This window comes from Pecten maximus, unplaced genomic scaffold (assembly GCF_902652985.1).
Source record: "Pecten maximus unplaced genomic scaffold, xPecMax1.1, whole genome shotgun sequence".
NCBI lineage: Eukaryota > Metazoa > Mollusca > Bivalvia > Pectinida > Pectinidae > Pecten > Pecten maximus.
The window spans coordinates 20,836-39,000 of record NW_022980325.1 but is presented as its reverse complement, the minus strand read 5'-3'; positions in this window follow the sequence as shown (position 1 = coordinate 39,000).

The window sequence follows — 18,165 nt, the reverse complement described above, 5'->3', positions numbered from 1 at the left end:
AATCTTAAAACTTTAATTTGATATTCACAACATTTGAACTCCGAATGACTGATTGAGGGGATGGAGTCATTGGTAATAACATTTAATGAAATAATCAGTTGTGTGAGACCTCTATCAATAAGGGAGACAATTGGTCACAGATCACCTATCAGGACGAAGACCACAACTAGTTTCGTTATATGTTTCATTTGTAATATTAAAATTCACAATAAATTCCCAAAATTTCATATAAAAATTTCCATCTCACCTGGTCAAGACTTACATCCGAGAAGCAAAATATAAAAGTTTCAACACAGCATGTTGGACATTTTCTGGAGATAGCTGCAAGCATATATGTCACCAATGTAGGTTATATACATCCGGGTCAGGGGTATAGGTCAATCAGGACTTTACACACAGGAACCTGGAGCACAAAACACACATTCAATATTATTATTTTATATCACAAAACCTAGATTGACATTAGTACTATAAATCCACATTAAATTCATAGACAAAAGTCAGGTTCAGAGAAGCATTTGATTTATTTTCCTTAAACACATAATTTTTTGAGGGGGCTTCATTCCTGGGGCCCGAACCTGGAAGTATGTGTACTTAATTGTGCTCTCAGTCCTATCATAGGACAATATTTTTGTCAAAAATTTAAAATAATATTTTTCATAAACTGTGGGCTATTTGAAATTATTCTATGCCACATAGAAAGAGGAATTAGAGAGATATAAAAACAATTCTGCATACAGTAACAATATATATTTCAGACACCATATGCATGTGTATGAAAAAATGAAACAAATTTTTCAATAATTGTGACATTTCAATTCTGTTAACTGGTATGTAAACTTTAATATTCCCCACGTAAACATCTAGCTATGTAAAGCTTGCTTTCAATTTCAAATTTTAACTTTATTTTTTAAAGAACTTTTTAACTTTATCTTTTAAAGAGCTAAACATTAATTGTTGGCTGTCTAGCCATAAGCAGGGAAGGGACAGGGGAGGTTAATGGGCATATCTCTTTAATGATGATACTCATTACTGACCTTTCTCAAATGTTTCTGAAACACCTTTAAAATTTATTATCAAAACAGGCACATATAAACAATTACCAGATCAGTGTTCAGTTTCACTTTAATTTTGAATTCCAAATGCATCTGACCACAATTGACCAATTCAAATATATGTATGAAGGGAGACAGAAATAGAAGACAAAAACACTTCAAACCTAGAAACATCCACAAGAATAAAGGCCAAGTTTTTCAAGATAAAATGGAAATTTGGTTAATTTGAGTTTATACACAACATATATATACAGTGTATATATTGCTAGCTACTGGTTATCCACTAACAGGTTATTTTATTATCAAATTCTCTATTAGTCTGATCAAGTATATTAGAAAATAAATAGTGGCTTACTTGATGAATAGACAGTGGTTTGTTTACATCTTGCGCATATGCAAATTTAGTAGAGAAGTAGGTAACACGTGACCAGAATCAACCAATGAGAGCCAAGTAAATATAATAGAACAGTTAAAATTGGAATTGTGAAAGGGACAGCACGTGAAATTTATACAAGCATTACATTTGTCGTTGAATCGTACCCACCCACCATCCCCAGGTCATCACCATAGGGTAGCAATATATATAGTCATGTATTGAATAAATCTTGATCAGGTGTAAACATGTAAATTTTAACATAGAATTGTAATCATATAGTAATTGATTTTATGTTTGAGGTCATTGTTGGATCTCTATCTTAGTTTGATGTTTTTGTTGCGTTAAACACATGCAGTTATATGGGCTACTCACCACATACTATGTTTGTGTTCAGGTTTATTATGTTTTGTTTCAACCTATTCTAGTCACTAGTAGCTTGAGGCTTTAGTTTATTTTGTTGTAGTTTTGTAGTATATATATGTAACCATCCAGTTCCTTTACCCTGTTCCAGGGTTTAGTTATGTAACCTGTTCCAGGTTACCTCCCTTAGTTGAGATGTACCCTGTTCCAGGGCTTAGTTATGTAACCTGTTCCAGGTTACCTCTCTTAGTTTGAGATTTACCCTGTTCAAGGGTTTTCATTACAAAACCTGTTCCAGGTTACCTTCCTTAGAGATTTACCCTGTTCCAGAGCTTAGTAAAATGTAATCTGTTCCAGGTTACCTCCCTTAGTTGAGATTTACCCTGTTCCAGGGATTAATTATGTAACTTGTTCCAGGTTACCTCCCTTAGTTGAGATGTACCCTGTTCCAGGGCTTAGTTATATAACCTGTTCCAGGTTACCTAATTACTTAGTGGAGATTGCCTTGTTCCAGGGCTTAGTTACATAACCTGTTCCAGGTTACCTTCCTTAGAGATTTACCCTGTTCCAGGGCTTAGTTACATAACCTGTTCCAGGTTACCTCCCTTAATTGAGATGTACCCTGTTCCAGGGCTTAGTTATATAACCTGTTCCAGGTTACCTAATTACTTAGTGGAGATTTACCCTGTTCCAGGGCTTAGTTATGTAACCTGTTCCAGGTTACCTCCCTTAATTTGAGATTTACCCTGTTCCAGGGTTTTCATTAAATAACCTGTTCCAGGTTACCTTCCTTAGAGATTTACCCTGTTCCAGGGCTTAGATTAATGCAACCTGTTCCAGGTTACCTCCCTTAGTTGATATTTACCCTGTTCCAGGGCTTAGTTATGTAACCTGTTCCAGGTTACCTTACTTTGTGCAGATTTGCCTTGTTCAATGGCCATTAGAATTCCAGGGAATTCTTTTTCCCCATTCAGATAATAACTACCTTTACAGGTTATATCAAAATTAATTAATTGGATCATGTGTTTTTAATATGAAGTTATGGTTATATTTTAGTAAATGTATACAACATGGTGAGTAGCCCCCAAGAAGAGCCAAAATTAAGATTGTAATTCATGTTGCTGAGAAATCTAAAAGTAATCAACCATATTCGAATTTTATCTATGACTTTTCTTGTATGTTGTGTATAAAGATATACAAACCTGTCAACACAGGTGACACCAGTTCTGACCAGAAGACTGACGGCCACAAAGGAATCTCAGCTGGTGACAACACCAAGACCAGAAAGTGGATCCCATGTAGCAGTGGACACTGAAGATAGACCCTGTATAATACATCCATAAACCGACTCGTCAGACTCGGAGACTGAAATAGACGTAAACTGGATTAATGATGTTATATTGATGGTGATGTGGAACGATGTCATCAATGTACACGCAGAACAATCTGACAACACGTCATCAATGTACACACAGAACAATCTGACAACACGTCATCAATGTACACACAGAACAATCTGACAACACGTCATCAATGTACACGCAGAACAATCTGACAACACGTCATCAATGTACACACAGAACAATCTGACAACACGTCATCAATGTACACACAGAACAATCTGACAACACGTCATCAATGTACACACAGAACAATCTGACAACACGTCATCAATGTACAAGCAGACCAATCTGACAACACGTCATGAATGTACACGCAGAACAATCTGACAACACGTCATCAATGTACACGCAGAACAATCTGACGTGTCATCAATGTACAAGCAGACCAATCTGACAACACGTCATCAATGTACACACAGAACAATCTGACAACGTGTCATCAATGTACACGCAGACCAATCTGACAACGCGTCATCAATGTACACACAGAACAATCTGACAACGTCATCAATGTACACACAGAACAATCTGACAACACGTCATCAATGTACACACAGAACAATCTGACAACGTCATCAATGTACACACAAAACAATCTGACAACACGTCATTAATGTACACGCAGAACAATCTGAAAACACGTCATCAATGTACACGCAGAACAATCTGACAACACGTCATCAATGTACACGCAGAACAATATGACAACACGTCATCAATGTACACGCAGAACAATCTGACAACATGTCATCAATGTACACTCAGAACAATCTGACGTGTCATCAATGTACACACAGAACAATCTGACAACACGTCATCAATGTACACACAGAACAATCTGACAACACGTCATCAATGTACACGCAGAACAATCTGACAACGTGTCATCAATGTACACGCAGACCAATCTGACAACACGTCATCAATGAACACACAGAACAGTCTGACAACGTGTCATCAATGTACACGCAGAACAATCTGACAACACGTCATCAATGTACACGCAGAACAATCTGACAACACGTCATCAATGTACACGCAGAACAATCTGACAATGTGTCATCAATAAACACGCAGAACAATCTGACAACACGTCATCAATATACACGCAGAACAATCTGACAACACGTCATCAATGTACACGCAGAACAATCTGACAACATGTCATCAATGTAAACGCAGAACAATCTGACAACACGTCATCAATGTACACACAGAACAATCTGACAATACGTCATCAATGTACACGCAGAACAATCGGACAACACGTCATCAATGTACACGCAGAACAATCTGACAACATGTCATCAATGTAAACGCAGAACAATCTGACAACACGTCATCAATGTACACACAGAACAATCTGACAATACGTCATCAATGTACACGCAGAACAATCTGACAACACGTCATCAATGTACACAGAGAACAATCTGACAACACGTCATCAATGTACACAGAGAACAATCTGACAACACGTCATCAATGTACACACAGACCAATCTGACAACACGTCATCAATGTACACGCAGAACAATCTGACAACACGTCATCAATGTACACGCAGACCAATCTGACAACACGTCATCGATGTACACGCAGCTCAATCTGACAACACGTCATCAATGTACACGCAGAACAATCTGACGTGTCATCAATGTACACGGAAAACAATCTGACAACACGTCATCAATGTACACGCAGACCAATCTGACAACACGTCATCAATGTACACACAGAACAATCTGACAACACGTCATCAATGTACACGCAGACCAATCTGACACATGTCATCAATGTACACACAGAACAATCTGACAACACGTCATCAATGTACACACAGAACAATCTGACAACGTGTCATCAATGTACACGCAGACCAATCTGACAACACGTCATCAATGTACACACAGAACAATCTGACAACGTCATCAATGTACACACAGAACAATCTGACAACACGTCATTAATGTACACGCAGAACAATCTGAAAACACGTCATCAATGTACACGCAGAACAATCTGACAACACGTCATCAATGTACACGCAGAACAATCTGACAACACGTCATCAATGTACACGCAGACCAATCTGACAACACGTCATCAATGTACACGCAGAACAATCTGACAACATGTCATCAATGTACACGCAGAACAATCTGACAACACGTCATCAATGTACACGCAGAACAATCTGACGTGTCATCAATGTACACACAGAACAATCTGACAACACGTCATCAATGTACACGCAGAACAATCTGACAACATGTCATCAATGTACAAGCAGACCAATCTGACGTGTCATCAATGTACACGCAGAACAATCTGACAACATGTCATCAATGTACACGCAGAACAATCTGACGTGTCATCAATGTACACGCAGACCAATCTGACAACACGTCATCAATGTACACGCAGAACAATCTGACAACATGTCATCAATGTAAACGCAGAACAATCTGACAACACGTCATCAATGTACACACAGAACAATCTGACAATACGTCATCAATGTACACGCAGAACAATCTGACAACACGTCATCAATGTACACAGAGAACAATCTGACAACACGTCATCAATGTACACAGAGAACAATCTGACAACACGTCATCAATGTACACACAGACCAATCTGACAACACGTCATCAATGTACACACAGAACAATCTGACAACACGTCATCAATGTACACGCAGACCAATCTGACAACACGTCATCGATGTACACGCAGCTCAATCTGACAACACGTCATCAATGTACACGCAGAACAATCTGACGTGTCATCAATGTACACGGAAAACAATCTGACAACACGTCATCAATGTACACGCAGACCAATCTGACAACACGTCATCAATGTACACACAGAACAATCTGACAACACGTCATCAATGTACACGCAGACCAATCTGACACATGTCATCAATGTACACACAGAACAATCTGACAACACGTCATCAATGTACACACAGAACAATCTGACAACGTGTCATCAATGTACACGCAGACCAATCTGACAACACGTCATCAATGTACACACAGAACAATCTGACAACGTCATCAATGTACACACAGAACAATCTGACAACACGTCATTAATGTACACGCAGAACAATCTGAAAACACGTCATCAATGTACACGCAGAACAATCTGAAAACACGTCATCAATGTACACGCAGAACAATCTGACAACACGTCATCAATGTACACGCAGACCAATCTGACAACACGTCATCAATGTACACGCAGAACAATCTGACAACATGTCATCAATGTACACGCAGAACAATCTGACAACACGTCATCAATGTACACGCAGAACAATCTGACGTGTCATCAATGTACACACAGAACAATCTGACAACACGTCATCAATGTACACGCAGAACAATCTGACAACATGTCATCAATGTACAAGCAGACCAATCTGACGTGTCATCAATGTACACGCAGAACAATCTGACAACATGTCATCAATGTACACGCAGAACAATCTGACGTGTCATCAATGTACACGCAGACCAATCTGACAACACGTCATCAATGAACACGCAGAACAATCTGACAACACGTCATCAATGTACACGCAGAACAATCTGACAACACGTCATCAATGTACACGCAGACCAATCTGACAACACGTCATCATTGTACACGCAGAACAATCTGACAACGTGTCATCAATATACACACAGAACAATCTGACGTGTCATCAATGTACAAGCAGACCAATCTCACAACACGTCATCAATGTACACGCAGACCAATCTGACAACACGTCATCGATGTACACGCAGAACAATCTGACAACGCGTCATCAATGTACACACAGAACAATCTGACAACGTCATCAATGTACATACAGAACAATCTGACAACACGTCATTAATGTACACGCAGAACAATCTGAAAACACGTCATCAATGTACACGCAGAACAATCTGACAACACGTCATCAATGTCCACGCACACCAATCTGACAACACGTCATCAATGTACACACAGAAGAATCTGACAACACGTCATCAATGTACACACAGACCAATCTGACAACACGTCATCGATGTACACGCAGAACAATCTGACGTGTCATCAATTTACACGGAAAACAATCTGACAACACGTCATCAATGTACACACAGAACAATCTGACAACGTGTCATCAATGTACACGCAGACCAATCTGACAACGCGTCATCAATGTACACACAGAACAATCTGACAACGTCATCAATGTACATACAGAACAATCTGACAACACGTCATTAATGTACACGCAGAACAATATGACAACACGTCATCAATGTACACGCAGAACAATCTGACAACATGTCATCATTGTACACTCAGAACAATCTGACGTGTCATCAATGTACACACAGAACAATCTGACAACACGTCATCAATGTACACACAGAACAATCTGACAACACGTCATCAATGTACACGCAGAACAATCTGACGTGTCATCAATGTACACGCAGACCAATCTGACAACACGTCATCAATGAACACACAGAACAGTCTGACGTGTCATCAATTTACACGCAGAACAATCTGACAACACGTCATCAATGTACACGCAGAACAATCTGACAACACGTCATCAATGTACACGCAGAACAATCTGACAATGTGTCATCAATAAACCCGCAGAACAATCTGACAACACGTCATCAATATACACGCAGAACAATCGGACAACACGTCATCAATGTACACGCAGAACAATCTGACAATGTGTCATCAATAAACCCGCAGAACAATCTGACAACACGTCATCAATATACACGCAGAACAATCGGACAACACGTCATCAATGTACACGCAGAACAATCTGACAACATGTCATCAATGTAAACGCAGAACAATCTGACAACACGTCATCAATGTACACACAGAACAATCTGACAATACGTCATCAATGTACACGCAGAACAATCTGACAACACGTCATCAATGTACACAGAGAACAATCTGACAACACGTCATCAATGTACACAGAGAACAATCTGACAACACGTCATCAATGTACACGCAGACCAATCTGACAACACGTCATCAATGTAAACACAGAACAATCTGACAACACGTCATCAATGTACACGCAGACCAATCTGACAACACGTCATCGATGTACACGCAGCTCAATCTGACAACACGTCATCAATGTACACGCAGAACAATCTGACGTGTCATCAATGTACACAAAAAACAATATGACAACACGTCATCAATGTACACGCAGACCAATCTGACAAAACGTCATCAATGTACACACAGAACAATCTGACAACACGTCATCAATGTACACGCAGACCAATCTGACAACACGTCATCAATGTACACACAGAACAATCTGACAACGTGTCATCAATGTACACGCAGACCAATCTGACAACACGTCATCAATGTACACACAGAACAATCTGACAACGTCAATAATGTACACACAGAACAATCTGACAACACGTCATTAATGTACACGCAGAACAATCTGAAAACACGTCATCAATGTACACGCAGGACAATCTGACAACACGTCATCAATGTACACGCAGAACAATCTGACAACACGTCATCAATGTACACGCAGAACAATCTGACGTGTCATCAATGTACACGCAGAACAATCTGACAACACGTCATCAATGTACACGCAGAACAATCTGACAACACGTCATCAATGTACACGCAGAACAATCTGACAACACGTCATCAATGTACAAACAGAACAATCTGACAAAACGTCATTAATGTACACGCAGAACAATCTGAAAACACGTCATCAATGTACACGCAGAACAATCTGACAACACGTCATCAATGTACACGCAGAACAATCTGACAACACGTCATCAATGTAAACGCAGAACAATCTGACGTGTCATCAATGTACACGCAGAACAATCTGACAACACGTCATCAATGTACACACAGAACAATCTGACAAAACGTCATCAATGTACACACAGAACAATCTGACATGTCATCAATGTACACGCAGAACAATCTGACAACACGTCATCAATGTACACACAGAACAATCTGACAACATGTCATCAATGTACACACAGAACAATCTGACATGTCATCAATGTACACGCAGACCAATCTGACAAAACGTCATCAATGTACACACAGAACAATCTGACAACACGTCATCAATGTACACACAGAACAATCTGACAACACGTCATCAATGTACACGCAGAACAATCTGACGTGTCATCAATGTACACGCAGACCAATCTGACAACACGTCATCAATGTACACGCAGAACAATCTGACAACACGTCATCAATGTACACGCAGAACAATCTGACAACACGTCATCAATGTACACGCAGACCAATCTGACAACACGTCATCATTGTACACGCAGACCAATCTGACAACGTGTCATCAATGTACACGCAGAACAATCTGACAACACGTCATCAATGTACACGCAGAACAATCTGACGTGTCATCAATGTACAAGCAGACCAATCTGACAACACGTCATCAATGTACACACAGAACAATCTGACAACACGTCATCATTGTACACGCAGAACAATCTGACAACACGTCATCAATGTACACGCAGAACAATCTGACAACATGTCATCAATGTACACACAGAACAATCTGACGCGTCATCAATGTACACGCAGAACAATCTGACAATGTGTCATCAATATACACACAGAACAATCTGACGTGTCATCAATGTACAAGCAGACCAATCTGACAACACGTCATCAATGTACACGCACACCAATCTGACAACACGTGATCAATATACACACAGAACAATCTGACAACACGTCATCAATGTACACGCAGAACAATCTGACAACACGTCATCAATGTACACGCAGAACAATCTGACAACACGTGATCAATATAAACACAGAACAATCTGACAACACGTCATCAATGTACAAGCAGACCAATCTGACAACACGTCATCAATGTACACGCAGAACAATCTGATGTGTCATCAATGTACACGCAGAACAATCTGACAACACGTCATCAATGTACACACAGAACAATCTGACAACGTGTCATCAATGTACACGCAGACCAATCTGACAACACGTCATCAATGTACACACAGAACAATCTGACAATACGTCATCAATGTACACGCAGAACAATCTGACAACGTCATCAATGTACACGCAGAACAATCTGACAACACGTCATCAATGTACACGCAGAACAATCTGACAACACGTCATCAATGTACACGCAGAACAATCTGACAACACGTCATCATTTTACAAGCAGAACAATCTGACAACACGTCATCAATGTACACGCAGAATAATCTGACAACACGTCATCAATGTACACGCAGAACAATCTGACAACACGTCATCAATGTACACGCAGAACAATCTGACAATGTGTCATCAATATACGCACAGAACAATCTGACGTGTCATCAATGTACAAGCAGACCAATCTGAAAACACGTCATCAATGTATTTTGCGGTGTTTTCATGCTTCTGGTGGGTTTTCCAATAGTGCAAACATATGCAGAACCTCCAAACCTAAAGAAATCGTGTAGAAATTAAAATTTTCGAAAAAAAATTAGAATTTCGTGAAAAACGTGTTTTTTTTGGTATATTTGATATTTTGCGGTGTTTTCATGCTTCTGGCGGGTTTTCCAATGAGGTAAAGATACGAAGAAACCTCCAAACCCTGAGAAATCGTGAAAAAAAATGAAAATTTCGTGGAAAACGTGATTTTTTTCTGTATTTTTGATATTTTGCGGTGCTTTCAAGCTTCTGCTGGGTTTTCCGATACTGCAAACATATGCAGAATCCTCGAAATCCCGAGAAATCGTGAAAAAATGAAAATTTTCGAAAAAGAAATGAAAATTTCGTGAAAAACGTGTTTTTTTTTGGTATTTTTGATATTTTGCGGTGTTTTCATGCTTCTGGCGGGTTTTCCAATCAGGTAAAGATACGAAAACCTCCAAACCCTGAGAAATCGTGAAAAAATGAAAATTTCGTGGAAAACGTGATTTTTTCTGAATTTTTGATATTTTACGGTGTTTTCAAGTTTCGGCCGGGTTTTTCAGTAGTGCAAACATATGCAGAATCCTCCAAATCCCGAGAAATCGTGAACATTTTCGAAAAAAAAATGAAAATTTCCTGGAAAGTGTGATTTTTTTCTGTATTTTTGATATTGTTCGGTGTTTTCATGCTTCTGGCGGGTTTTCCAATAGTGCAAACATACGCAGACACCTCCAAAACCCTGAGAAATGATGAAAAAAATGAAAATTTTCGAAAAACAAATTAAAATTTCGTGGAAAACGTGATTTTTTCGGTATTTTTGATATTTTGCAGTGTTTTCATTCTTCTGGCGGGTTTTCCAATAGTGCAAAAATACGCAGACACCTCCAAAACCCTGAGAAATCATGAAAAAATGAAAATTTCGTGAAAAAGGTGATTTTTTTCTGTATTTTTAATATTTTGCGATGTTTTCAAGCTTCTGCTGGTTTTGCCGATAGTGCAAACATATGCAGAATCCGCCAAATTCCGAGAAATCGTGAAAATATGAAAATATTCGAAAAAAAAAATGAAAATTTCGTTGAAAACGTGATTTTTTCTGTATTTTTGATATTTTGCGGTGTTTTCAAGCTTCTGGCGGGTTTTCCAATAGTGCAAAAAGATGCAGAACCTTCAAACCCAAAGAAATCGGTGTAGAAATTAAAATTTTCGAAAAAAAATTAAAAAATCGTGAAAAGCGTGATTTTTTCGGTATTTTTTATATTGTTCGGTGTTTTCATGCTTCTGGCGGGTTTTCCAATAGTACAAACATACGCAGAATCTTCAAACCCTGAGAAATCATGAAAAAATGAAAATTTCGTGAAAAAGGTGATTTTTTCTGTATTTTTGATATTTTGCGGTGTTTTCAAGCTTCTGCTGGGTTTGCCGATAGTGCAAACATATGCAGAATCCTCCAAATTCCGAGAAATCGTGAAAAAATGAAAATTTTCGAAAAAAAAATGAAAATTTCGTGGAAAACGTGATTTTTTCGGTATTTTTGATATTTTGCAGTGTTTTCATGCTTCTGGCGGGTTTTCCAATAGTGCAAACATACGCAGAAACCTCCAATACCCTGAGAAATCATGAAAAAAATAAAAATTTCGTGAAAAACGTGATTTTTTCGGTATTTTTGATATTTTGCGGTGTTTTCAAGCTTCTGCTGGGTTTACCGATATTGCAAACATATGCAGAATCCTCCAAATCCCGAGAAATCGTGAAAAAATGAAAAATTTCGAAAAAAAAATGAAAATTTCGTGGAAAGCGTGATTTTTTCGGTATTTTTGATATTGTTCGGTGTTTTCATGCTTCTGGCGGGTTTTCCAATAGTGCAAACATATTCAGAACCTTCAAACCCAAAGAAATCGGTGTAGAAATTAAAATTTTCGAAAAAAAATTAAAAAATCGTGAAAAGCGTGATTTTTTCGGTATTTTTTATATTGTTCGCTGTTTTCATGCTTCTGGCGGGTTTTCCAATAGTGCAAACATACGCAGAAACCTCCAAAACCCTGAGAAATCATGAAAAAATGAAAATTTCGTGAAAAAGGTGATTTTTTCTGTATTTTTAATATTTTGCAGTGTTTTCAAGCTTCTGCTGGGTTTTCCGATAGTGCAAACATATGCAGAACCTCCAAACCTAAAGAAATCGTGTAGAAATTAAAATTTTCGAAAAAAAGTTTAAAACTTCGTGAAAAACGTGATTTTTTTTCGATATTTTTGATATTTTGCGGTGTTTTCATGCTTCTGACGGATTTTCCAATAGTGCAAACATATTTAGAACCTCCACACCCAAAGAAATCGTGAAAAAATGAAAATTTTCGAAAAAAAAAAATGAAAATTTCGTGGAAAACGTGATTTTTTCGGTATTTTTGATATTTTGCAGTGTTTTCATGCTTCTGCTGGGTTTATCGATAGTGCAAACATATGCAGAACCTCCAAATCCAAACAAATCGGTGTAGAAATTAAAATTTTCGAAAAAAAAATTAAAAAATCGTGAAAAGCGTGATTTTTTCGGTATTTTTGATATTGTTCGGTGTTTTCATGCTTCTGACGGGTTTTCCAATAGTGCAAACATATTCAGAACCTCCACACCCAAAGAAATCATGAAAAAAATGAAAATTTCGTGAAAAAGGTGATTTTTTCTGTAGTTTTGATATTTTGCGGTGTTTTCAAGCTTCTGCTTGGTTTGCCGATTGTGCAAACATATGCAGAATCCTCCAAATCCCTGAGAAATCGTGAAAAAATGAAAATTTTCGAAAAAAAATTAAAATTTCGTGAAAAAAGTGATTTTTTTTGATATTTTTGATATTTTGCGGTGATTTCATGCTTATGGCGGGTTATCCAATAGTGCAAAAAGATACAGAACCTCCACACCCAAAGAAATTAAAATTTTCGAAAAAAAAATAGAAAAACGTGAAAAGCGTGATTTTTTCTGTATTTTTGATATTGTTCGGTGTTTTCATGCTTCTGGCGGGTTTTCCAATAGTGCAAACATATTTAGAACCTCCACACCCAAAGAAATCGTGAAAAAATGAAAATATTCGAAAAAAAAAATGAAAATTTCGTTGAAAACGTGATTTTTTCTGTATTTTTGATATTTTGCGGTGTTTTCAAGTGGCGGGTTTTCCAATAGTGCAAAAATACGCAGAAACCTCCAAAACCCTGAGAAATCATGAAAAAATGAAAATTTCGTGAAAAGGTGATTTTTTTCTGTATTTTTAATATTTTGCGGTGTTTTCAAGCTTCTGCTGGTTTTGCCGATAGTGCAAACATATGCAGAATCCTCCAAATTCCGAGAAATCGTGAAAAAAATGAAAATTTTCGAAAAAAAATTAAAATTTCGTGAAAAAAGTGATTTTTTTTTGATATTTTTGATATTTTGCGGTGATTTCATGCTTATGGCGGGTTATCCAATAGTGCAAAAAGATACAGAACCTCCAAACCCAAAGAAATCGGTGTAGAAATTAAAATTTTCGAAAAAAAATAAAAAAACGTGAAAAGCGTGATTTTTTTCGGTATTTTTGATATTGTTCGGTGTTTTCATGCTTCTGGCGGGTTTTCCAATAGTGCAAACATACGCAGAATCTTCAAACCCTGAGAAATCGTGAAAAAATGAAAATTTCGTGAAAAAGGTGATTTTTTCTGTATTTTTGATATTTTTCGGTGTTTTCATGAATCTGGCCGGTTTTCCAATGGTGCAAAAATACGCAGAAACCTCCATACCCCGAGGAGCGTTGTTTTCATGCATCTGGCCGGTTTTCCAATACTGCAAACATACGCAGAAACCTCCAAACCCTGAGAAATCGTGAAAAAATGAAAATTTTCGAGAAAATATTTAAAATTTCGTGAAAAGTGATTTTTTTCCTGTATTTTTGGTATTGTTCGGTGTTTTCATGCTTCTGGCGGGTTTTCCAATAGTGCAAACATATGCAGAATCCTCCAAATCCCGAGAAATCGTGAAAAAATGAAAAATTCGAAAAAAAAATGAAAATTTCGTGGAAAGCGTGATTTTTTTCCTGTATTTTTGGTATTGTTCGGTGTTTTCATGCTTCTGGCGGGTTTTCCAATAGTGCAAACATATTCAGAACCTTCAAACCCAAAGAAATCGGTGTAGAAATTAAAATTTTCGAAAAAAAATTAAAAAATCGTGAAAAGCGTGATTTTTTCGGTATTTTTTATATTGTTCGGTGTTTTCATGCTTCTGGCGGGTTTTCCAATAGTGCAAACATACACAGAAACCTCCAAAACCCTGAGAAATCATGAAAAAATGAAAATTTCGTGAAAAAGGTGATTTTTTCTGTATTTTTAATATTTTGCAGTGTTTTCAAGCACCTGCTGGGTTTTCCGATAGTGCAAACATATGCAGAACCTCCAAACCCAAAGAAATCGTGTAGAAATTAAAATTTTCGAAAAAAAGTTTAAAATTTCGTGAAAAACGTGATTTTTTTTCGATATTTTTGATATTTTGCGGTGTTTTCATGCTTCTGACGGATTTTCCAATAGTGCAAACATATTTAGAACCTCCACACCCAAAGAAATCGTGAAAAAATGAAAATTTTCGAAAAAAAAAATGAAAATTTCGTGGAAAACGTGATTTTTTCGGTATTTTTGATATTTTGCAGTGTTTTCATGCTTCTGCTGGGTTTATCGATAGTGCAAACATATGCAGAACCTCCAAATCCAAACAAATCGGTGTAGAAATTAAAATTTTCGAAAAAAAAAATAAAAAATCGTGAAAAGCGTGATTTTTTCGGTATTTTTGATATTGTTCGCTGTTTTCATGCTTCTGACGGGTTTTCCAATAGTGCAAACATATTCAGAACCTCCACACCCAAAGAAATCATGAAAAAAATGAAAATTTCGTGAAAAAGGTGATTTTTTCTGTAGTTTTGATATTTTGCGGTGTTTTCAAGCTTCTGCTTGGTTTGCCGATTGTGCAAACATATGCAGAATCCTCCAAATCCCTGAGAAATCGTGAAAAAATGAAAATTTTCGAAAAAAAATTAAAATTTCGTGAAAAAAGTGATTTTTTTTGATATTTTTGATATTTTGCGGTGATTTCATGCTTATGGCGGGTTATCCAATAGTGCAAAAAGATACAGAACCTCCAAACCCAAAGAAATCGGTGTAGAAATTAAAATTTTCGAAAAAAAAATAAAAAAACGTGAAAAGCGTGATTTTTTCGGTATTTTTGATATTGTTCGGTGTTTTAATGCTTCTGGCGGGTTTTCCAATAGTGCAAACATACGCAGAATCTTCAAACCCTGAGAAATCGTGAAAAAATGAAAATTTCGTGAAAAAGGTGATTTTTTTCCTGTATTTTTGATATTTTTCGGTGTTTTCATGAATCTGGCCGGTTTTCCAATGGTGCAAAAATACGCAGAAACCTCCATACCCCGAGGAGCGTTGTTTTCATGCATCTGGCCGGTTTTCCAATACTGCAAACATACGCAGAAACCTCCAAACCCTGAGAAATCGTGAAAAAATGAAAATTTTCGAGAAAATATTTAAAATTTCGTGAAAAAGTGATTTTTATTTCTGTATTTTTGGTATTTTGCGGTGTTTTCAAGCTTCTGCTGGGTTTTCCGATAGTGCAAACATATGCAGAACCTCCAAACCCAAAGAAATCGTGTAGAAATTAAAATTTTCGAAAAAAAGTTTAAAATTTCGTGAAAAACGTGATTTTTTTCGATATTTTTGATATTTTGCGGTGTTTTCATGCTTCTGGCGGGTTTTCAAATCAGGTAAAGATACGAAAACCTCCAAACCCTGAGAAATCGTGAAAAAAATAAAAATTTCGTGGAAAACGTGATTTTTTCTGTATTTTTGATATTTTGCGGTGTTTTCAAGTTTCGGCCGGGTTTTTCAGTAGTGCAAACATATGCAGAATCCTCCAAATCCCGAGAAATCGTGAACATTTTCGAAAAAAAAATGAAAATTTCCTGGAAAGCGTGATTTTTTTCTGTATTTTTGATATTGTTCGGTGTTTTCATGCTTCTGGCGGGTTTTCCAATAGTGCAAACATACGCAGACACCTCCAAAACCCTGAGAAATCATGAAAAAATGAAAATTTTCGAAAAAAAAAATGAAAATTTCGTGGAAAACGTGATTTTTTCGGTATTTTTGATATTTTGCAGTGTTTTCATGCTTCTGGCGGGTTTTCCAATAGTGCAAAAATACGCAGAAACCTCCAAAACCCTGAGAAATCATGAAAAAATGAAAATTTCGTGAAAAAGGTGATTTTTTTCTGTATTTTTAATATTTTGCGGTGTTTTCAAGCTTCTGCTGGTTTTGCCGATAGTGCAAACATATGCAGAATCCTCCAAATTCCGAGAAATCGTGAAAAAATGAAAATTTTCGAAAAAAAAATTAAAATTTCGTGAAAAAAGTGATTTTTTTTTGATATTTTTGATATTTTGCGGTGATTTCATGCTTATGGCGGGTTATCCAATAGTGCAAAAAGATACAGAACCTCCAAACCCAAAGAAATCGGTGTAGAAATTAAAATTTTCGAAAAAAAAATAAAAAAACGTGAAAAGCGTGATTTTTTCGGTATTTTTGATATTGTTCGGTGTTTTCATGCTTCTGGCGGGTTTTCCAATAGTGCAAACATACGCAGAATCTTCAAACCCTGAGAAATCGTGAAAAAATGAAAATTTCGTGAAAAAGGTGATTTTTTCTGTATTTTTGATATTTTTCGGTGTTTTCATGAATCTGGCCGGTTTTCCAATGGTGCAAAAATACGCAGAAACCTCCATACCCCGAGGAGCGTTGTTTTCATGCATCTGGCCGGTTTTCCAATACTGCAAACATACGCAGAAACCTCCAAACCCTGAGAAATCGTGAAAAAATGAAAATTTTCGAGAAAATATTTAAAATTTCGTGAAAAGTGATTTTTTTTCTGTATTTTTGGTATTTTGCGGTGTTTTCAAGCTTCTGCTGGGTTTGCCGATAGTGCAAACATATGCAGAATCCTCCAAATCCCGAGAAATCGTGAAAAAATGAAAAATTTCGAAAAAAAAAATGAAAATTTCGTGGAAAGCGTGATTTTTTCTGTATTTTTGATATTGTTCGGTGTTTTCATGCTTCTGGCGGGTTTTCCAATAGTGCAAACATATTCAGAACCTTCAAACCCAAAGAAATCGGTGTAGAAATTAAAATTTTCGAAAAAAAATTAAAAAATCCTGAAAAGCGTGATTTTTTCGGTATTTTTTATATTGTTCGCTGTTTTCATGCTTCTGGCGGGTTTTCCAATAGTGCAAACATACGCAGAAACCTCCAAAACCCTGAGAAATCATGAAAAAATGAAAATTTCGTGAAAAAGGTGATTTTTTCTGTATTTTTAATATTTTGCAGTGTTTTCAAGCTTCTGCTGGGTTTTCCGATAGTGCAAACATATGCAGAACCTCCA